General features: G+C 37.8%; 1 long non-coding RNA gene across 1 annotated transcript in view; it reads right to left on the reverse strand.

Annotated features, from left to right (window-relative positions):
- Positions 1–899: 899 nt before the first annotated feature.
- The window catches only part of LOC127142458 (uncharacterized), a 58,542-nt gene continuing 42,668 nt past the window's right edge, over positions 900–16,773 (reverse strand). The window contains exon 3 of the long non-coding RNA XR_007813222.1: positions 900–2,950. This is a non-coding gene — a long non-coding RNA (uncharacterized LOC127142458). The remainder of the gene's footprint in view (positions 2,951–16,773) is intronic.

Below are 16,773 nucleotides of genomic sequence, written 5' to 3' on the forward strand. Positions count from 1 at the left end.
ATTTTCACATAGAGGGAATTTTGCAAAAGGGAAGTTTTCAGAGACCTAAAATACAGTTTATGGATGAACAAATGACCAAAACCCACAGAACAAGCAATGTTTAAAAAAAAAAAAAAACAACCTTCGTAATTGTGTACAAGGCATTGGCCTGCCCCACAACAAAAAGGTGACAGAGCCTCAAGAGATGTCAAGGACTCCCCATCTTTGGAATATAATGCTTAAAGAACCCAGGCCTCTTGACACCATTTCTTCAGACATTTTCATGTTCACAACATTGTGTTTCAGTTTTGCCCCTTGCCTTACTGTCCCCTACACACATATCAAAAGTATTCAAGGTAAATAATCTTTTTTATGTCCTTTTATGCAGATGACATCCTAATCAAATTCAAATGAAATATAAATAATGGTTAATTTATTCAAATTAATTCAATTCCAAAACATACAGTAATCCTAAACAGCACTGTAGAATTGATGTTGTTGTGTTCATTCATACTGCCTCTGCTACCTTACTTAAATGAAAAGGCAAGATTACTGTAAAATAGCTGCATGTTACAAAGTCAGCAGTTTTCCCTTAATCCACAAATTTGTCAAATCCAAAATTCATTTTACATTACGATACTCACTTCATTTTTCATTTAGCAGAAATAGCTGGTTTTCTCCACCTGCATTAGCAAAGAGAAAACTAGCTAGTTTATTGAGAAGGAAACACGATAGACAGTGCATTTTAGGAACATGGCCTGCTGAGGCACAAGGCACAGCTTAACACTGAGTATAAAATTCAAGCAGGCCATTACAGGTGGAAAATGTAATTTTGTTCAAATATAAACTTAAAAGTTACAAACCTATACAACAATTCTTATGTAAATTGCATTAGGTTAAGGTAAGGTTTTTACTCTCTCTCTCTCTATACACACATACACATAGAACTACAACAAAAAAATTGCATGACTAAGTGGATGATTTTAAAGGATGTCTTACATCAACATGATTCCAACAGGGATAATAGTGTCTGTTCTCAAGCCCTGAATGAATTAACTTTTCATGAGGCCAATGGTTATTGATGAACCCATGCATAACCCAGAGTATTTTTATGTCCTGGCAAATGGAACAACGATAGAGCCAAGCAGTTGTTACCACAAGTACACTCACAAACACACACACACAGGAGGTTTAAACACACAGTTGCACACACACAAACTAACAAGCAGTTCCTAGAAAAGACTGCATATAAGATGTTTCCTCTGCCAAGGCACTAAATCATTCATCTAGAACCCCAAAGTAAATACAAATCAAAATTTATTTTTCCTTTTCTCAAGAGTGAATCCAAACAACAGCAAAAACAAAATACCTCTGCAGCATTCTGTGAGTCATTCATAAATTACTTACTGTAATGTTTGATGAATCATATATTTACACCTATTTAGATAAACAATATTTCAAGTCATCTGTATTTCTTTTATGAGCTGTAGGAACACACCACGAGATATTAAAATATTCATCCAGACCTTTGTAAGTATAGAAAACAAAAGGTCAACAATGCAACCCTATAACCTAAGGGAATCAGAGGTGATTATACCAGCTTTGTACTCTTTTGTTGTGTTATTATAGTGTATTATATACTTTTTGTGTTCGTCTCTAAATTGCAATATGAGAGCCGATTATCATTCATAGAATTTGTTTCTACATAACTGGACATATCACTGTACATTAAGGTGCCAGCTAAGGACATGCTGCAACATGGAAAATGGAAGCTAAGTTGTGTAATATAGCCAAAAGATGATCATTTACACAACTGTAAGTATTGTTATACCTATCAACAGTAAATCTTTAGTCTTGAGAGGGAAATGAGAATGAGACAGTCCAGTGAGATAAGGATGGGACACAGTATAAGAGACATGGACGTAGATTGGGCTAATAAATAATGTCCACCAGCAGGGAGGAGACAGATGCATTAGTTTAATTCACTTGTATAATAGCAGAAATGCTGCCGTTGGTATAGCATCAAAATAAATGAGCTCAGCCTTTCCTAACGATGGAAATTCATCCCTGAGAAACCTTGAGCTTGGCACTCTAATGAAGAACAACATTATGAATGCAAAGCTTGGATGGATTCTCTCACTAAAGCATGACAACTAATTAAATGTATACTGACATAATGGTCTCATATGAATATTCTTAAGGATACACTGTAGATACACAAAACAGTACACCATATAGAAAATTCAACATGCAACCCACCAACAGGGAGAGAGTAATAAACCTCTCTGCTGTGTCAGTCAGTTTGAGTTTGTCAAATAGCAGATGTCAGAGAAAACAGGACGTCCTTGGTGTTGCATTGTGATTGATGACGAAGACTCTGTGAAAGTAAATGTGTGTCTCAGAGATTGAGTGCCTTGGCCTCCATAAATCTGGGGATGAGTCTTGGGTGCATGCAAGGACTACCCCCATGCATGTATCAAAGCTTTACTCTCAGATTTATGGTTAGAATGAGTAACATTTACCCGTCTTACAGTCAATAGTCAGTCCTCTTGGATTGTTTGTCGACTTGCATGAGTGCAGGTTATTGCACATCTATCTTTTACAAGCTGTATGGCAAAGCGATATGACACTCACTGGGCAGGAGAGATTAAACATGAAACTAGGTTCAGTCCCTTTCCCACTACTTACCCCTTAAATTACCATTTCATTGGTGAAATTTTCTGCCTTCAAATGCTGCAGGAAAGATCATTATAATGCTACCATAATGTCAGCAACACATTTCTCATTTTGAAATCAATCCAAGCTGTCAATCCATCTGTGTTTCCTTCCATCTATTCCATTGTCCAAAAATTGGAAAGTAATTGGACAGGTCCAAGTTGCAGCTGACAAGGCTTGCTTGGCAGATGTGAACATGAACACAATGGTTCCAAATGAACAGAATGGGGCCCTTTTCACAGCCACAGATGGACCCCTATAAGAGAAAAAGGAAATTATACAACATAGCGGATGAGGGAGAAGATTTCCATTTCACAAATAGCTTCTTGGTTGGATGCATTTCAAGAGTGAACAAGTTGTGTCTTGGACACAGTGGAATGATATTGCAATCTATCATTTTGCAATCTATACAGTATCATGTTGAGAAAGTTTACAGTATATGATCACCATTGATATAACCACATAATTACATGAATGTATACATTCACATACAACACTATCTTATTCTTTATTATGACAACATAAATTAAGTTTTTTCTTTATGCTATTTATACTCTTTATACTACATGGAGAAAACATGACTGCAGATGTTTTAAACATTGAAAACATACCAAAAAAAATAACAACTTTAAAATTGTGTGCCTTTAGGACTTCAAACTCTGCATGATGGATCAGAGGTATTCAGATCTCTCACTACAGTCATTTCAGATAACATTTTAATAATGTTGCATCTGTAGCTGATTTTTTGTATTTAACAAGATCAGTAAAGTTCAGGGAAAGATTATGGTTAAATGAAAATAAACACATTGTGTCTTAAGTCACTGTTAGCTTTTTCTGTATTAAACCAGACTACTAACTTTACCTAATCTTAACCAAGTCCTGCCTCAACCTTAAAAAATAGTTGTAGACTGTACCCACTACAAGTGTATAATGTACTGCAAGAAATAATACACAAGGATTTTGGTGGGAAACAAATAGGTTATCTGGGAACATTTTAGTGCCACGTCAGTTGTGGTCTGTTCAACTTCTATCCTTCTATGTTTTAAGGCCATCTGAAACAGAGGGCAAGTTTGCAAGACGTAGCTAGCCATCTCCCAGTTCCCCCTCATGATGCACACTGTTACTGTGACATACTGTGGCTCTGAGCTGGGCGGGAGGTTCACCTTTGTGTTGTTAGTAAAATTTGCTTTCTAGCTTTCTGTAACATATTGTCTCATTTCTCTGTTGAGATTTGGTATGACTACATTAAAGAAGAATTTTCCTCATGGAACTTGGTATTTCAGCTCCAACACTGAGCAACTTTCTAAAGCCCTCACTTTGCTAACAAGAGAAAATGGCTGTTGGCCTGCTGCAATGAAGCTGCCAGTTGCTTTAGTTATTTCTTTAGTTTGCACACTGGTCTGTGGAAGAGGGGTAGAAAACTATTGCAGCAGTTGAGTTTTTTTTTTTTTTTTTGTAGCACATCCTTTTCCTTTGACACGATTGGTTGTGTTAGCTGTTGTGTAGGGCGTTATCATCTTGCACAACTAACAGCCAGTCTTCTTCTTGTCAGCAACTCTTTCATTATTTTCTCCACATTATACAGAAAAGCCAAAACTTGTGTTTCCTAGCTTAAAAAGCACACTGTGCATTACAACAGTCAAAACAGACAAAAGGACTTGTTCTTGCTGTTGGACAGATAAGAATAAAAAGATAAGATTGCTACCTTTCTGCTGATTCTCAATTAGAAGTAACAGGAATTCATGATGGGCTTCATATTCAAAGTTCAACTGGGAGTAAAAGATGACATCTAGATTTTTGGAAACTAACTTGTAGCCATGGAACCCAAGTGCCGATGTTTCCATGTACACTTTGATGTTTCCCTCAAAACATAATTGGCAAAAAAAAATTAGTAGTGTATAAACAGAATTTTTAGGAGACAGGGTTTGAAATGATCATCTCTTCTGCTAAGCTTCAGAACCCAGGTCTTTTTTTTCCATCGTCTCCCTGCACAGTCTTCTCAAGTGTTAATTTATGCAAAAGTTGGTGCCTTTTGGGTTCTTTAGTGACAATTACTTGTCTGGTTGCACTCTCCTTCCTCTGTGGGAGCATTTGGCTTCATGCCAATTTGCCCCAAGATTCTTTTCAGTCTGTTGTAAAAGTGTCTAATTCAATCAGTCCTTTTAAATGTTAACCCTTCTTGACTTGTTCACAGTATGGTCCAATTGTGGTCAGTATTATATCCTATACACAAAGCTTCATGTTAAATTTATAAAGGAATGGTAAAGACCAAGTGCTGCATGTCAATACATATAAGAATACACATAATAAGATTTACAGCACATATGTTAATTTCATTGTCATGCTGCTTATTCATTTTAACTGATGTAGAACAGGTGTATGTCTACTTTGAAGGTTTGTTTAGAGCAACTTTAATTATAAACTCACATGGTCACTACACAGTTGGCAATAGGCATGAAAACCCTTTACCAACCAGGAGTGAGTATCAGAATATACACAGAGCTGTGATTTGAAACAGATACATTTAGTTAAGTAGGTCCATTTCTTTGCTGATAAGACAGTGGTGAATTATGGCTGAGCTTGGAGAAAAAGTGAATTTTGAATGGCATTTAAAGTGTTGTGTGAAGTGCCTTTCTGAGAGAGCATAGATATAAAAACTACTTTAGATTCCACAGCAACATTTAAATCACATTTGAGTCTTCTTTCAAAGCTGTTTACTCCATAATTTATGAATGCCTGTCCTACTTTACATCCGACTTAAGAGGTGCAAGTCAGATCTCTTCCTATCCTTGCTCTACCTTTAAAAGGCACGCTGATGAAAGCCATAGTTCAGTCCCTTTCCTAAAAATGACAAGAAAGTGTGAGTTTCATTATTCCATTAATCTCATTCATGTGTACATGCTTATATCTGTGTTCAGACTGAAAATAGTAAAAATGAAATGCAATTCAAGAAGTCCAGCTTGTCCTTGATTTCAAAAGCTTCAGATGCCAAGACACTGCACAGTAGTTTACACTCATATGAGGCAGAATTTCACATTTTTTAAAGTTGAGGCAAGATCAATTTTTTGCTGGATGACTATGCATTTATTTGCCAGAGTGGGTCTCAGTAGTCCCATTGAACTGAATGGGAAGGGTGCCTTTTTTATTTTTTTTTATGCAGCACTACTGTACTGTCTTAAAATATCCTCAGCTTCAAGCTTCCAAAGAAAAACATTTTGTACATTAGGCACTTCATATGTGTTTGTGAATAATACAAAAAAAACAACTGTGCCTGTTCAGAGTCCCCAAATTTTACATTCCAATAAATTGACAGTCTAATAATTAAACTGCAGTGGAACTTTACAAAGCACTGTTTCTCAAAGAGACCTCAAACTTTTGCTTCACCAAAGGAATGAGAGGATGAAAGGATCGAACATTGATAATTTCAGCTTGCACAGTGGTGATAAGATGCACAATATCTGCTTACTGCAGCAAGCAGTGATCCATAGCAACAGCTGGTGGCAGTAATGGTCTCTACAAAGGTAGCAATGCACCAATAAACATGCAGGTTGCAAAACATTTAAAGAGACTGTGCAAATTCAACAGGTTTATTAACAATTAGTTTTTACATACAAATCTTGCTTTCATCTGTAACAACAAACTACCTTAATCCTCTCTCTGCAAAATCAGTAGTGGGCACAGATACATTTATTCCCCCTGTGCATAAGAAATAATACTCATGACTTGGATAAGCTTAACATAAAGCTGTGTAACAGTGTAATGACTCAAACACGTTTCTCCTATCTCACTGAATGATTATCAAGGGTGACATGGCCACACCTGTTGTCTTCCTCACTGGGAGACTGTGATTACTGGGGGGATTACGAGCTCCAACACTTTGTCTGCAGTGAGATTTGCTCAGCATTTAACTCTGCATCGGCTCTTGTAAACGGCTCAGTGTGACACCAACAATATGTGACAGATGAAATGTCACCCAGGCTACCATTACTCTCCTCCTCCATCTTTCATAAAACCCAGCATTAGTGTGATATGCATGTCGTGCCTCTGCATTTAAAGCAGACGATCTCTACAGGAATGCAGACAGTAATTAAGTGGCGACACGCAGATGGCGTTTATACAGTGAGGCGCTTTGGGGAGTCGGATCAAAATGACACTAAACCAAACAAAATTTAGTGCATGGATTGTGTGTTGTCTCGCATTTTTAAACATTCTGAAAAGTGTGTCATTTTAGCACTGAGGGGCAATCCTCCAGAGTTCACTGTGCAATGATGAAATCTTCCAGACTTTCAAAACCTACAGTGATGCAACATATCATCCACCTGCACCATAACGTATAATTATCTAGTTATAGTATATGCAGTAGCTACTGTACAATACAACACTGGACAACATATTTGATTTGCTTTAATTTGACTGTCCTTTCTCTTCAAAGCTGTTACATCCGTTACAGCAAGCAATTTTACCTTATCACTCCCATGGTATTGGTTTGAGCACTGACTCCACTTAACTAGAGCACACTGCAACAAGACATTCCGCAAACCAAAAAATGAGAACTATTTTGTCATTAAGCACATTTACCATCTAGAATAATATTTTGCCCTTATCTCGATCAGAGCATAGAGGGATGTTTTTGCTCAGTTCTGATCTGTCACGCTGCCTATGGCTATGGAAACCTGATGTTTCCATGTGAAATTGTACTCCATAGACAAACAACAGGATCAGTCACCCAAAAATGACATATGGGATCAGAAAGCACTTTGATGCTTTACTTTGTCATATAATTTGAAGGATCGGTTGAGGTTGACACTACTATACATTTTGTACTCTGCTGTTCACTCTGTCATGATCTTCGACATTGATATTTCAGTCTGTTATGACAAATGACTGTAGAATACAGTATATGTAAAAGTGATTTTTGTTAAAATGTATGAGAGGATGGTAGGTATATTTATATTTGTTCAGTGTATACTGTATAGTATCTGTATACCAGTGCATACCAATTTGTTTGCTTGCTTTAATTTTCCTTTCAATTTGCCTCTGTGTGTAAAGTTAATACCATTTTTAAGTCTATTTGAAATGGGCACCGTTTTACACTTGGTAGCCTAATTGGAAGGCTGTTCATGAGTGTGCCTTAGTAAGTGCACCACACTAAGATTTGCTTCTGTCTGTTTTAAGACTGTTATCTAAAAACTATTACAAGAAAACATTGTACAAATTTCTCTGCAGAGGACCATGCCAAAAACACCCCTATTTGTCCATACCATTTTATAGCAGCCTGAGTGCTTTTGGCAAAGTGCCTCGTTATCTCTTGTAGTCAGAACTCTGGACTGCAGCTGTTTGGCCATCTTAAAACTCTGCAATGCAGGAATAAGTTCTCAGAGTTTTATCTGGAGTTGCTGTTCATAGGCTAATCACAGAACCTTCACTCACAAAATTATCAATCCATACATTCATCCACCCATAGAACATACAAAACTGAGTCTTATTCATCCAGTGTGTGTGTTTTGACACACAGGGCTACATCTCTGTGACAGAAGTGGTGCAGAGCTTTGTATGGCTGACAAAAATGTCTTACCAACAACATACAAACAAACAAAACAGAAAATACCTTGATTATGGTCTCAATATGATATTAATATCAGGCTGAAAAAAAAAAATAATGTGCTGAAATTTTTACCTTCCTTAGCAACACTTCCTAATATAATGTAGGTGGTGTTTACAAACTGCAAACCAGATCAAATTTCTTTTATTTCTCCTTCTTTTGGTTTCTTTGCTTGCCTAAGACATACAGTTCTTCTTTTTCATGTCTAGTGCAGACAAGTGTGTAAAAGCCCTGGGTTTAACTGGGATTTGTAAAAAAGGAAGCACCTTCAGGCTTGGAGAGTCTGAAGGTACTCTCTTGTACTCTACCATTAGCAGTTTGTTGTGAGTACATGTATGCATATGTTGCTGTTCTAACATGCATGAAGAGACTGGTTATTGCATCACTCGCAAGCATTTTATTTAAGTACTCTAAACTGCTTTTTCTTTGAGGCACCTCAAGTGTATTGCCTATTTAATATAAACTTAAATAATTTTTGAAGGGTATTACGTAAATGCACTTAAACGAAACAGACATGCAAAAAAATAAAAAAACTGTCTTTTACTATGTTGACATAGTGTATATTATGTTACTAAATTTGTGTTAAATCTATTCATTTCAAATTAACTAACATACAGCAAACTGAGGGCAAGGTGTGGGCATTTCAGTGTAAGATTATTGGTTGGTTTTTGGAGTTTAGGAGCTTGGGGCAAAATTTGTTGGGGGAACGTGTGTAGAGGGACTCAAAAAGGACCCATAGCTTCTTTTTGCCCTGGGATACCCTGGCAAGTTAATTCAGCCCCTGAAGGCTGTAAGCTCAGTTGGCACAGCAGGTTAACCATTAATTGTAGTGTTGTTTTTGGGCTTGGTTCTTTGTGTGGCCTTGAACAAAGACACAGAACCCCAAATTGCTCCCAATGTATTTGTATGGGTAAAAATGTAAGTCTCTTCAGACAAGTGGGTCTGCAAATGGAATGTAATGTAGTATTCAATTTACACATTTAGAGGATTATGCAGCCTTGGAGGGGATACATACTCTTGAGTGCTTTCTAGTTTTACCGCTGTCTTCAGTTGAGACATACCTGTGCTGTGGCATCAGTTTTTGATATATTTCGGTATTTTTGCTGGTCTCAACCAGCTCACCATGACCCATGACCAAACAAATGGTATGCTCCTCAAAATAAACCCTACATTAAACCCAACAATACAATAATGAAATAAGCTTCTATAGGCTCAACAGGGTTGTTAACACATGTATAATAATTATGATCACAGCATACAATGACTTGGGATTTGTTCTGTTCAGTTTGTGAATCAGGCAGCCTAGACATTTCACCCAAAGTTCAAAATGTCATTTCTTTCTCTCCTAGTCTTTATTGTGCTTCTCTTACTGTAGCTGTTTGATGAATCGTTCCAAAGTTGCTCAAAACAGCCAAGAGCAACATCTACTTCCTCTCTCTTTCTGTCTGTTGCAGACCACAGTTCTAACTTTTCACATTTCAGCATTGTGAATTATTGATGTTTCCTTTCCAGCCATTCTATCACTTTCCTTTGTGCCTGCAACCGATTAAATGCACCTTTCAGCCAATTTAAAAATATAGAAAACTGACTGTTTAGCCTTATAATACACCATTCAGCCACAACATGGTAGCTGATCAGTTTAGCTAATAATTAGTCTCATCGAATCCATGCGTTTTTTTGTTTTTTTTTTTAAGAGGAAAGTTCTAGACAGGTACAGTCACAAGTGATCCAAGATTTTATACAAGGGTTTTGTTGACAAAGATGTTAATAGATTCTTCATATAAATCTAGAACAGATGCTGATTAATCAAGCTCTAGGAGTGCTTTATGACACAAAATGAGTGTGACTGACGTCTGCCATTGTCTACACTCTGAATCCAGATGAAAGACAAATCAATACCAAAATTGGAGTTGGGGAAAGATTGTGCTGCAAAAGCAGGCTAAAGGCTCCCATCACCCAGAGAGGGTTGCAAAATCCAATTACTTTGGTTAACAAGCTGACCTTCGCACGTATAATGCCACTGTGTCCCCTGGCTTATTTTCTTGGCAGAGCGTAAGCACTCCAGGGCCTCAAAAAAACTCTAAATATTGCAGTGATTGCTCTCAAAAGTAATGTCCACTGAGTAGCTCTGAGCAAGCAAAGAGGAACTGGCTGATAAAACAAGCTAATGAAGAACTAAGGAGGGTTTCTTACTTGCATTTAAAAATCAAGAAAAGTACTGAAATGTGTTGGTGTGCATTTCTTTCTGTTTTGTATGTATCAATTTGCCATCTTCAAGTGCCCTTCAACTGACTTGAATATTCATTAACGAATGTCATTACAGGTCTAGGAGCAAGGATTCAGGAAGGAACAAAGAAAAAGGGAAAAAGAACTGCACTACTTTAAAAAGTGTCATTAATTTCATTATAGTTTAGCTTTTTGGACACATTCATATAAACTTCACTAAAGTCACACAACCTGCTTTATTTCATGGTATTTGATCATGCAGACAAAAAAGTTATAGTCCAATTACAACATTGATGCCACCAGACAGAACAGAGATTAATGAGTGATTCTTAAAAACTCTGTAATCCACAATAGTTAGTAGGTAGTTTATGTTCACAGGCTCTTCCTTCACAGTGCAGTCATAACAAAATCTACCGGGCAAAAAATTCTTGTGTGGCATGCAGAAGGGCAGTACAGGAAAAAGTGTGGGTAAGGTTGTAAGCACAACCTGCAGGATCTAGCATGGCAAACAGACTATTAGCAGCAGTCCACAAAGTTGTAAATTAAACAGTGTTTTAGTGAGCATTTTACTGTCATCATCCATGTCACTGTGTTTACATTCACCGCAGCCAATCAGTATCTCTCATTATGTACTGCAAGCACGATGTGGGTGTGCCAGGTGCTGGCCCCGGAAATACCAAGTGTGCCCTGTACGGTGTGTTCGCATATTTCACTGCACCATGTGCCATACCACTAGGTGTATGAAAACAGAGTCCTTTGAGTGATGCTTTGTGTATAATAAGTGATGTTTTCCCACATGCATTCAAAGGTGTATTAGTTGTTGTATCTATTGTATGCCAATTTCTGCCAATACTGACATCCCCTGTATTAGGAGAAATGATCAATCCTCATTGAGGACTTTCTGCTTGTAAATCAAAAGTTACCATAACAGAATGACACTAATCACATTGCCACCCTCACTAAAAGGAAAACAATTATATATACAATATGTACATCTTTTGATATGGAAGCAAATCATGGTTCCCGTCCCTATTCAGACTGTGAAAGCTTTTAGATGAATTGTTATGGATATGGTGCCTACTTAATAGTTTGGCATGTGCATCTATGCAGAGTATGAGTAAACAAAAGCTGGCTTCCACTTTTGAGGGATAATCTATGTGACAGCCTTGGAAGCTCTCTCTGCCTCTAATGTTGAGCCAACAATGTATGCTTCCAAAGGTACACCTATTAGCATAACTGGGTAATTTACACCACCGGGGGAAAAAAATAAAAAAGCAAAATATATCAGCCTACAGAATAATACTCCAGCTCTTCCATTAGCTTTGCAACCCTGTGGGAAGTTGTGCCAAAAGTACTCTTTGGATAAACAACATGGATTATTGGGCTCCTCAGGGTGATGAGTTGCTGAAAGACCCACAAATCTCCCCTTTAAAACACTGCCCGAGTTTCACAGGGCCTAATAGAAATAAGATGTATATGAGCTGAGCTTGCCCAGAGCAAGATTAGCTCAGAGAGAGGCCTTGTAGCACTGACTGGCAAATTGATATATTTTAAGTTAAGTAAAATGGAATGAAAATGTCTTTTACCTCAGTGGTAGGCTAAAATTGTTTACGTTTACCTGTTCACAAAGCATTAAGTCTTACACTCTCACACTGAGGGACAGTTGTTGGCAAGTAAACAAACACATATTTCACATAGTTACAACACTTCGCAGTTTCCAATTTATCAATTGCCATATACAGTTTAAATGTGCAGTAAGTGCTATTGTACTGTTTCCTTGCACAAATAAGGACAACTAAGAAGTTGGGGCTCACAAGTATAGATAAAACTTGCAATCTGGCTTGCTATCTTAAATGACCTTTTGCTTTCACTGCTAGCTCAAGTGGGCTACAATCTTACCTGAGGTAACTGTACACAGTGGTGAATGGGGGAGACGTGTCTGTAAAATTTCAAAGCATTTAGATACTTTATAGGTCACAGGTCCTTATGCCTATGGCAAAATAACCTATATGACCTTACCAAATGTGACTCATGAATGTTTTTTCATCTACACCTCTATGGTTAAAGCGTACATTCAGATGTTTGTTTTTTTTCAAAGCCACCTTAATATATTATGCCATATGCCACGCCACATGGCACCATATTGGCAATCTAAGTAAGTAAATCTCAACTGGAGGGATCTCTACAAAGTATAGCGATAATTTGTTAAATGAAAATAAGAATGGAAACAAAGGCACCTAAAACAGCATCTAAAGAGCAGAAGAACTGAAAAGAACTGAAAGCTGCTAACAATGTTATTTATAGAAATAATAATTCTAAAAGAAAATTAATAAAATGGCACTGATTCTCTCTTACTGCCTGTACATCTGCTAGCTATCACAGGCTTCTTTAAGATAGACACTTTGTGATCCTAAGTATCACATTCTACCCTCTGTAAAGTGCCATACCATGCAGTAAAAACTGAACTGAAGAGTCTAATTTCTGTGCCACCCCTGTGAAAACTGTATGGCTCAGCCACTGGTCACTTACTGCCTACTTTTCACCATGCTGACCATGAAGGAAGCCTGTCTAGTGTGATTACAGTGAGGGACAGAATCCACAGTACGGCATGCAAAAATGTATTTTTAAGTGTGGATTAGGTTTACTCAGTAACTTACACGTAGACATTACTGTCATGCACAGGTGTTGACACAAATGTGCAGCTGGAACTGCCAACAGGTCCCCCCATAAAAGGGGATCCTGAAGGCATGTCAGGTCATTACAAAGAATTCAGTAATCATAAAATAATCATAGTCACTCGTTTAAAGGATGGTTTAGTTTTCTAGTACTTCTTGGTAAAAGAAACCAACACTACCTCCACCTTTGTCTCTAAGGGGACCGTTATTATTCACCAAAACAGGTGGACTGTCAACATAGGTCATTTGCATTTGAAAAAGCAACCTGTGTTCTCTCATAATAATTTGTAAATGAATCAGTAACAAGTTATTTATTCTTTTAAGTAAAACAAGAGGAACATTGAGAATTTGTGTGTGCCACACAAAATTGGACTGATGCTGATCCTGCAAGTCATGTAAATAAGCTGAGCAGAGCTTGAAGTTTGAATTATATTGTTTGAGTGAACATCAGTCTTAAGGAGAGGTAATGATTGCCCAACTGCTAAAGCTGTGGGAACTATAAAGGGATCTGCCTGACCAGACAGTTGAGGAACAAATGGTTTAGTTATATCCCACATGTTCCATCCTCACAACCACCATCCAAGGACAGAATGCACAATCAAACAGCATGCCCTTCCCCAGCATATAAATGACCTAAAGAGGGCTTTGGCAAGCCAGTCTTTCAACAACAGTATACTTCTCTCAATACACTACAACACGCTAACAAATGCTGACAGGAAAGACAGGAAAGTTGTTACAGCTTTGACAGGCTATACTCCACTTGAGGACGTTCACTTACACCTCCTGAATGCTTCAATCAGTGCATCAGCAGGAAATGGCCTAATGCCTAGTTTACTGTCATCTTTGGGACATTGTTGCAATCTTCATCAATACAGCCAAATATTACAACACTCTATTCAAATAACTGTAGTAATGTAGAGCTTTAGAATCAAATAGGATTTAATAATCCAAAATGATAAGCTTTTAATGTTCAGGATAGAAATTAATCAGGCCCTGCTGACACCATATGTTATAAGAATGGACTTATACTGTGAATTACATAAATATTCACATAAAAAGTCTGACTTATAAAATAGAGGCATATTTTGACCAAGAGAATGACTGGATTGTAGGGATGCATGAAACATGAAAAATACTGCTTTACCCAGCTTCATTTTTCTTTACTTAGCAACACGGATATCCCTCAAGACCACTTATCTCCATTATCCCACAAGCCTGGCTGCATCACTTTGACAAATTATTAGTATCTTTATACCTTAAACGGAATCTTGAGAACATGAAAATCACTTAAATCAGAGGTACAACGATTTCACATTACAACCTCCAACAGAGCCTCACGTATCTCCTGTCATACATCTGTATGTACTGTACATTCATCACTTTAACACTCTCTTCGGCTGCTAGCATGGTGCATATTCCATCTCCATGACGAACCGCTCTGTTTTCTCTGACAGACAGATGTGTAGCACACATCCTCGGCACCTCTAGGCACCTCTGGGAGAGCAGCATGCTGAAAGATGCCAGGGAGCAGACAGCTGTCAGACTCCAACAATGCATCCCAACTAACCTCCCTGTCAATGAGAAGGACAACAAAGGAGGATGGGTTGACCCGTCAGTGCTGCTGTCAAATGCACCAGATATTTGAACAGTCCTGCATCGTATGTTTGTGTCATGCAGCCAGGATATGTAAATATCCAGATGTCTATATGTATTTTCACAATGCCACCTCTAGCATTTTTTTCATTACAGAACTAAATTTGTCAATGGTCAACAGTTGTTTTGAGTAAATATTATGCTATACATACACATATACCCTTATTCATATACATATTTACATCTCCTTGTGTGAAGATCTATGCCTGAAGGCGTAAAAATGAAACTGAAAATGAAAGAGCTGATTTACCTAGGGAATATAAAAACTTTAAATAAACCATATCAAAAATTCCATGACACGGTCATTTTGCTAAGTACACGTGTTATGTATATTATGATCAAGAGTGAGCAAACAGCCGGGTACAAGACTGAATAGTTAATCTATAGCTGATTACTACTCTGCTTCTACAATGAATACCATATCACACATGCTGTAATATACTAGAAATCAATACAGTTCAATGGCGCAAGAGCTCAGCCTCTGAATAAATCAGCAGTCAGCAGTCAGGTTCAACAGAGGAACCTACAGGCAGTCTTTATGGCAGCTGGAAAAGCTGGAGGCAACACTGCTGATGGGAGAGAGATGAAAAAGAGGCTTCCTCTCATCATGCCTTCATCAACATTGCACAGAGGCAGAGAATTATGGCAGCTAGGGGTAGAGTAAATCTTCAAGACCTGTCCTCTCTCATGCTTCCAGACTTGACCATTAATCTCAGTCACCCCAGGAGGGATGTTTGTGTGCATGTTGGCTGGAGCGGCATTAGTGTATATGCACTATGTAAACTGTGGGAGATATTGAATGAGGGATGAGAAGGAAAAATGTATAAACCACCATTATCTGTCACCAGCTGATACAGATATGGCATACAGCACACTTTCCTGTCATTTGAAAATTGCAAATGTCACCATTATTCATTAGATTGAAATGTGGCTGGAACCGTTTTATTGTTTGGGAGGTTATGTCCTATGTACAACACCATAGCATGGGTAGAGCAACAAATGCTATGTGCTTGACATGCACTTAGGATGAACATCATCAGGAAGGTGTAAAGAGTGCTGATCATCATTGATACCTTGGCAATCACAGGGAAATGTTTGAAGTTTAGCCTATTGGGTGTCCATGCTGGATTGGCTCTGATGGACTGTGTCTATGCAATGAGTGAAGCAAGTGAACATTTACCATACTCACAGAAAAAACAACAGTACTCAAAGTTGAGCTGACAGCTGCAGATGCTACTTGGAAACCTCAAATATTGGTGCAACTCAAAAACACATTCTATCATTTCTTAAAATTATTATTTATTTGTGTTGGTGTTGAACTTTGCCTTCTCTCTCTCACGCTACCAGCTATCCAATGCTGGCAAGTAGAGACTGAGAATTTCAGTAGATCTATATTATGAGCATAAATATTACTATTGTAGCCTGGTGGTAAATTTATTGATATATAAATTCCCACTTAGATTTAGAACGGCTCACAATATTGTATAAATGTTGATCAATTTTTTCTTTGCCATTTTTGTTTGGATGTACAATGTTTTGTTATCTAGGTAAGATCTACAGTAATACGGTGTACTAGAGCTCCCACGGTTTCAATTGCTATTACAGACTTTAATCACAAAGTGGCACTGTTTAGTAATAATACTAGTATTATTGGTTTTTGTGCAGACAACCTTGAGGTTTGGATGGTCAATTTGGACATGGTCAACAAATGTGAATCCATCCATCCATCAAGTAGTAAGTAATTATGCACATTTTATGTTAAAGTATGGGTACAGCACAGTGGTGCAGTGGATAGCACTGTTGCCTCACAGCAAGAATGTTGATTAGAACTCGGCTTTTCTGCGTGGATTTCTCCGACATCCCAGCCAACAAAAGGAACGAGAGGCTAAATGTTGGCTGGGATTGGCTCCAGCTATGGAAGTC

This window comes from Lates calcarifer, linkage group LG1 (genome assembly GCF_001640805.2).
Source record: "Lates calcarifer isolate ASB-BC8 linkage group LG1, TLL_Latcal_v3, whole genome shotgun sequence".
NCBI classification, from domain to species: Eukaryota; Metazoa; Chordata; class Actinopteri; family Centropomidae; genus Lates; species Lates calcarifer.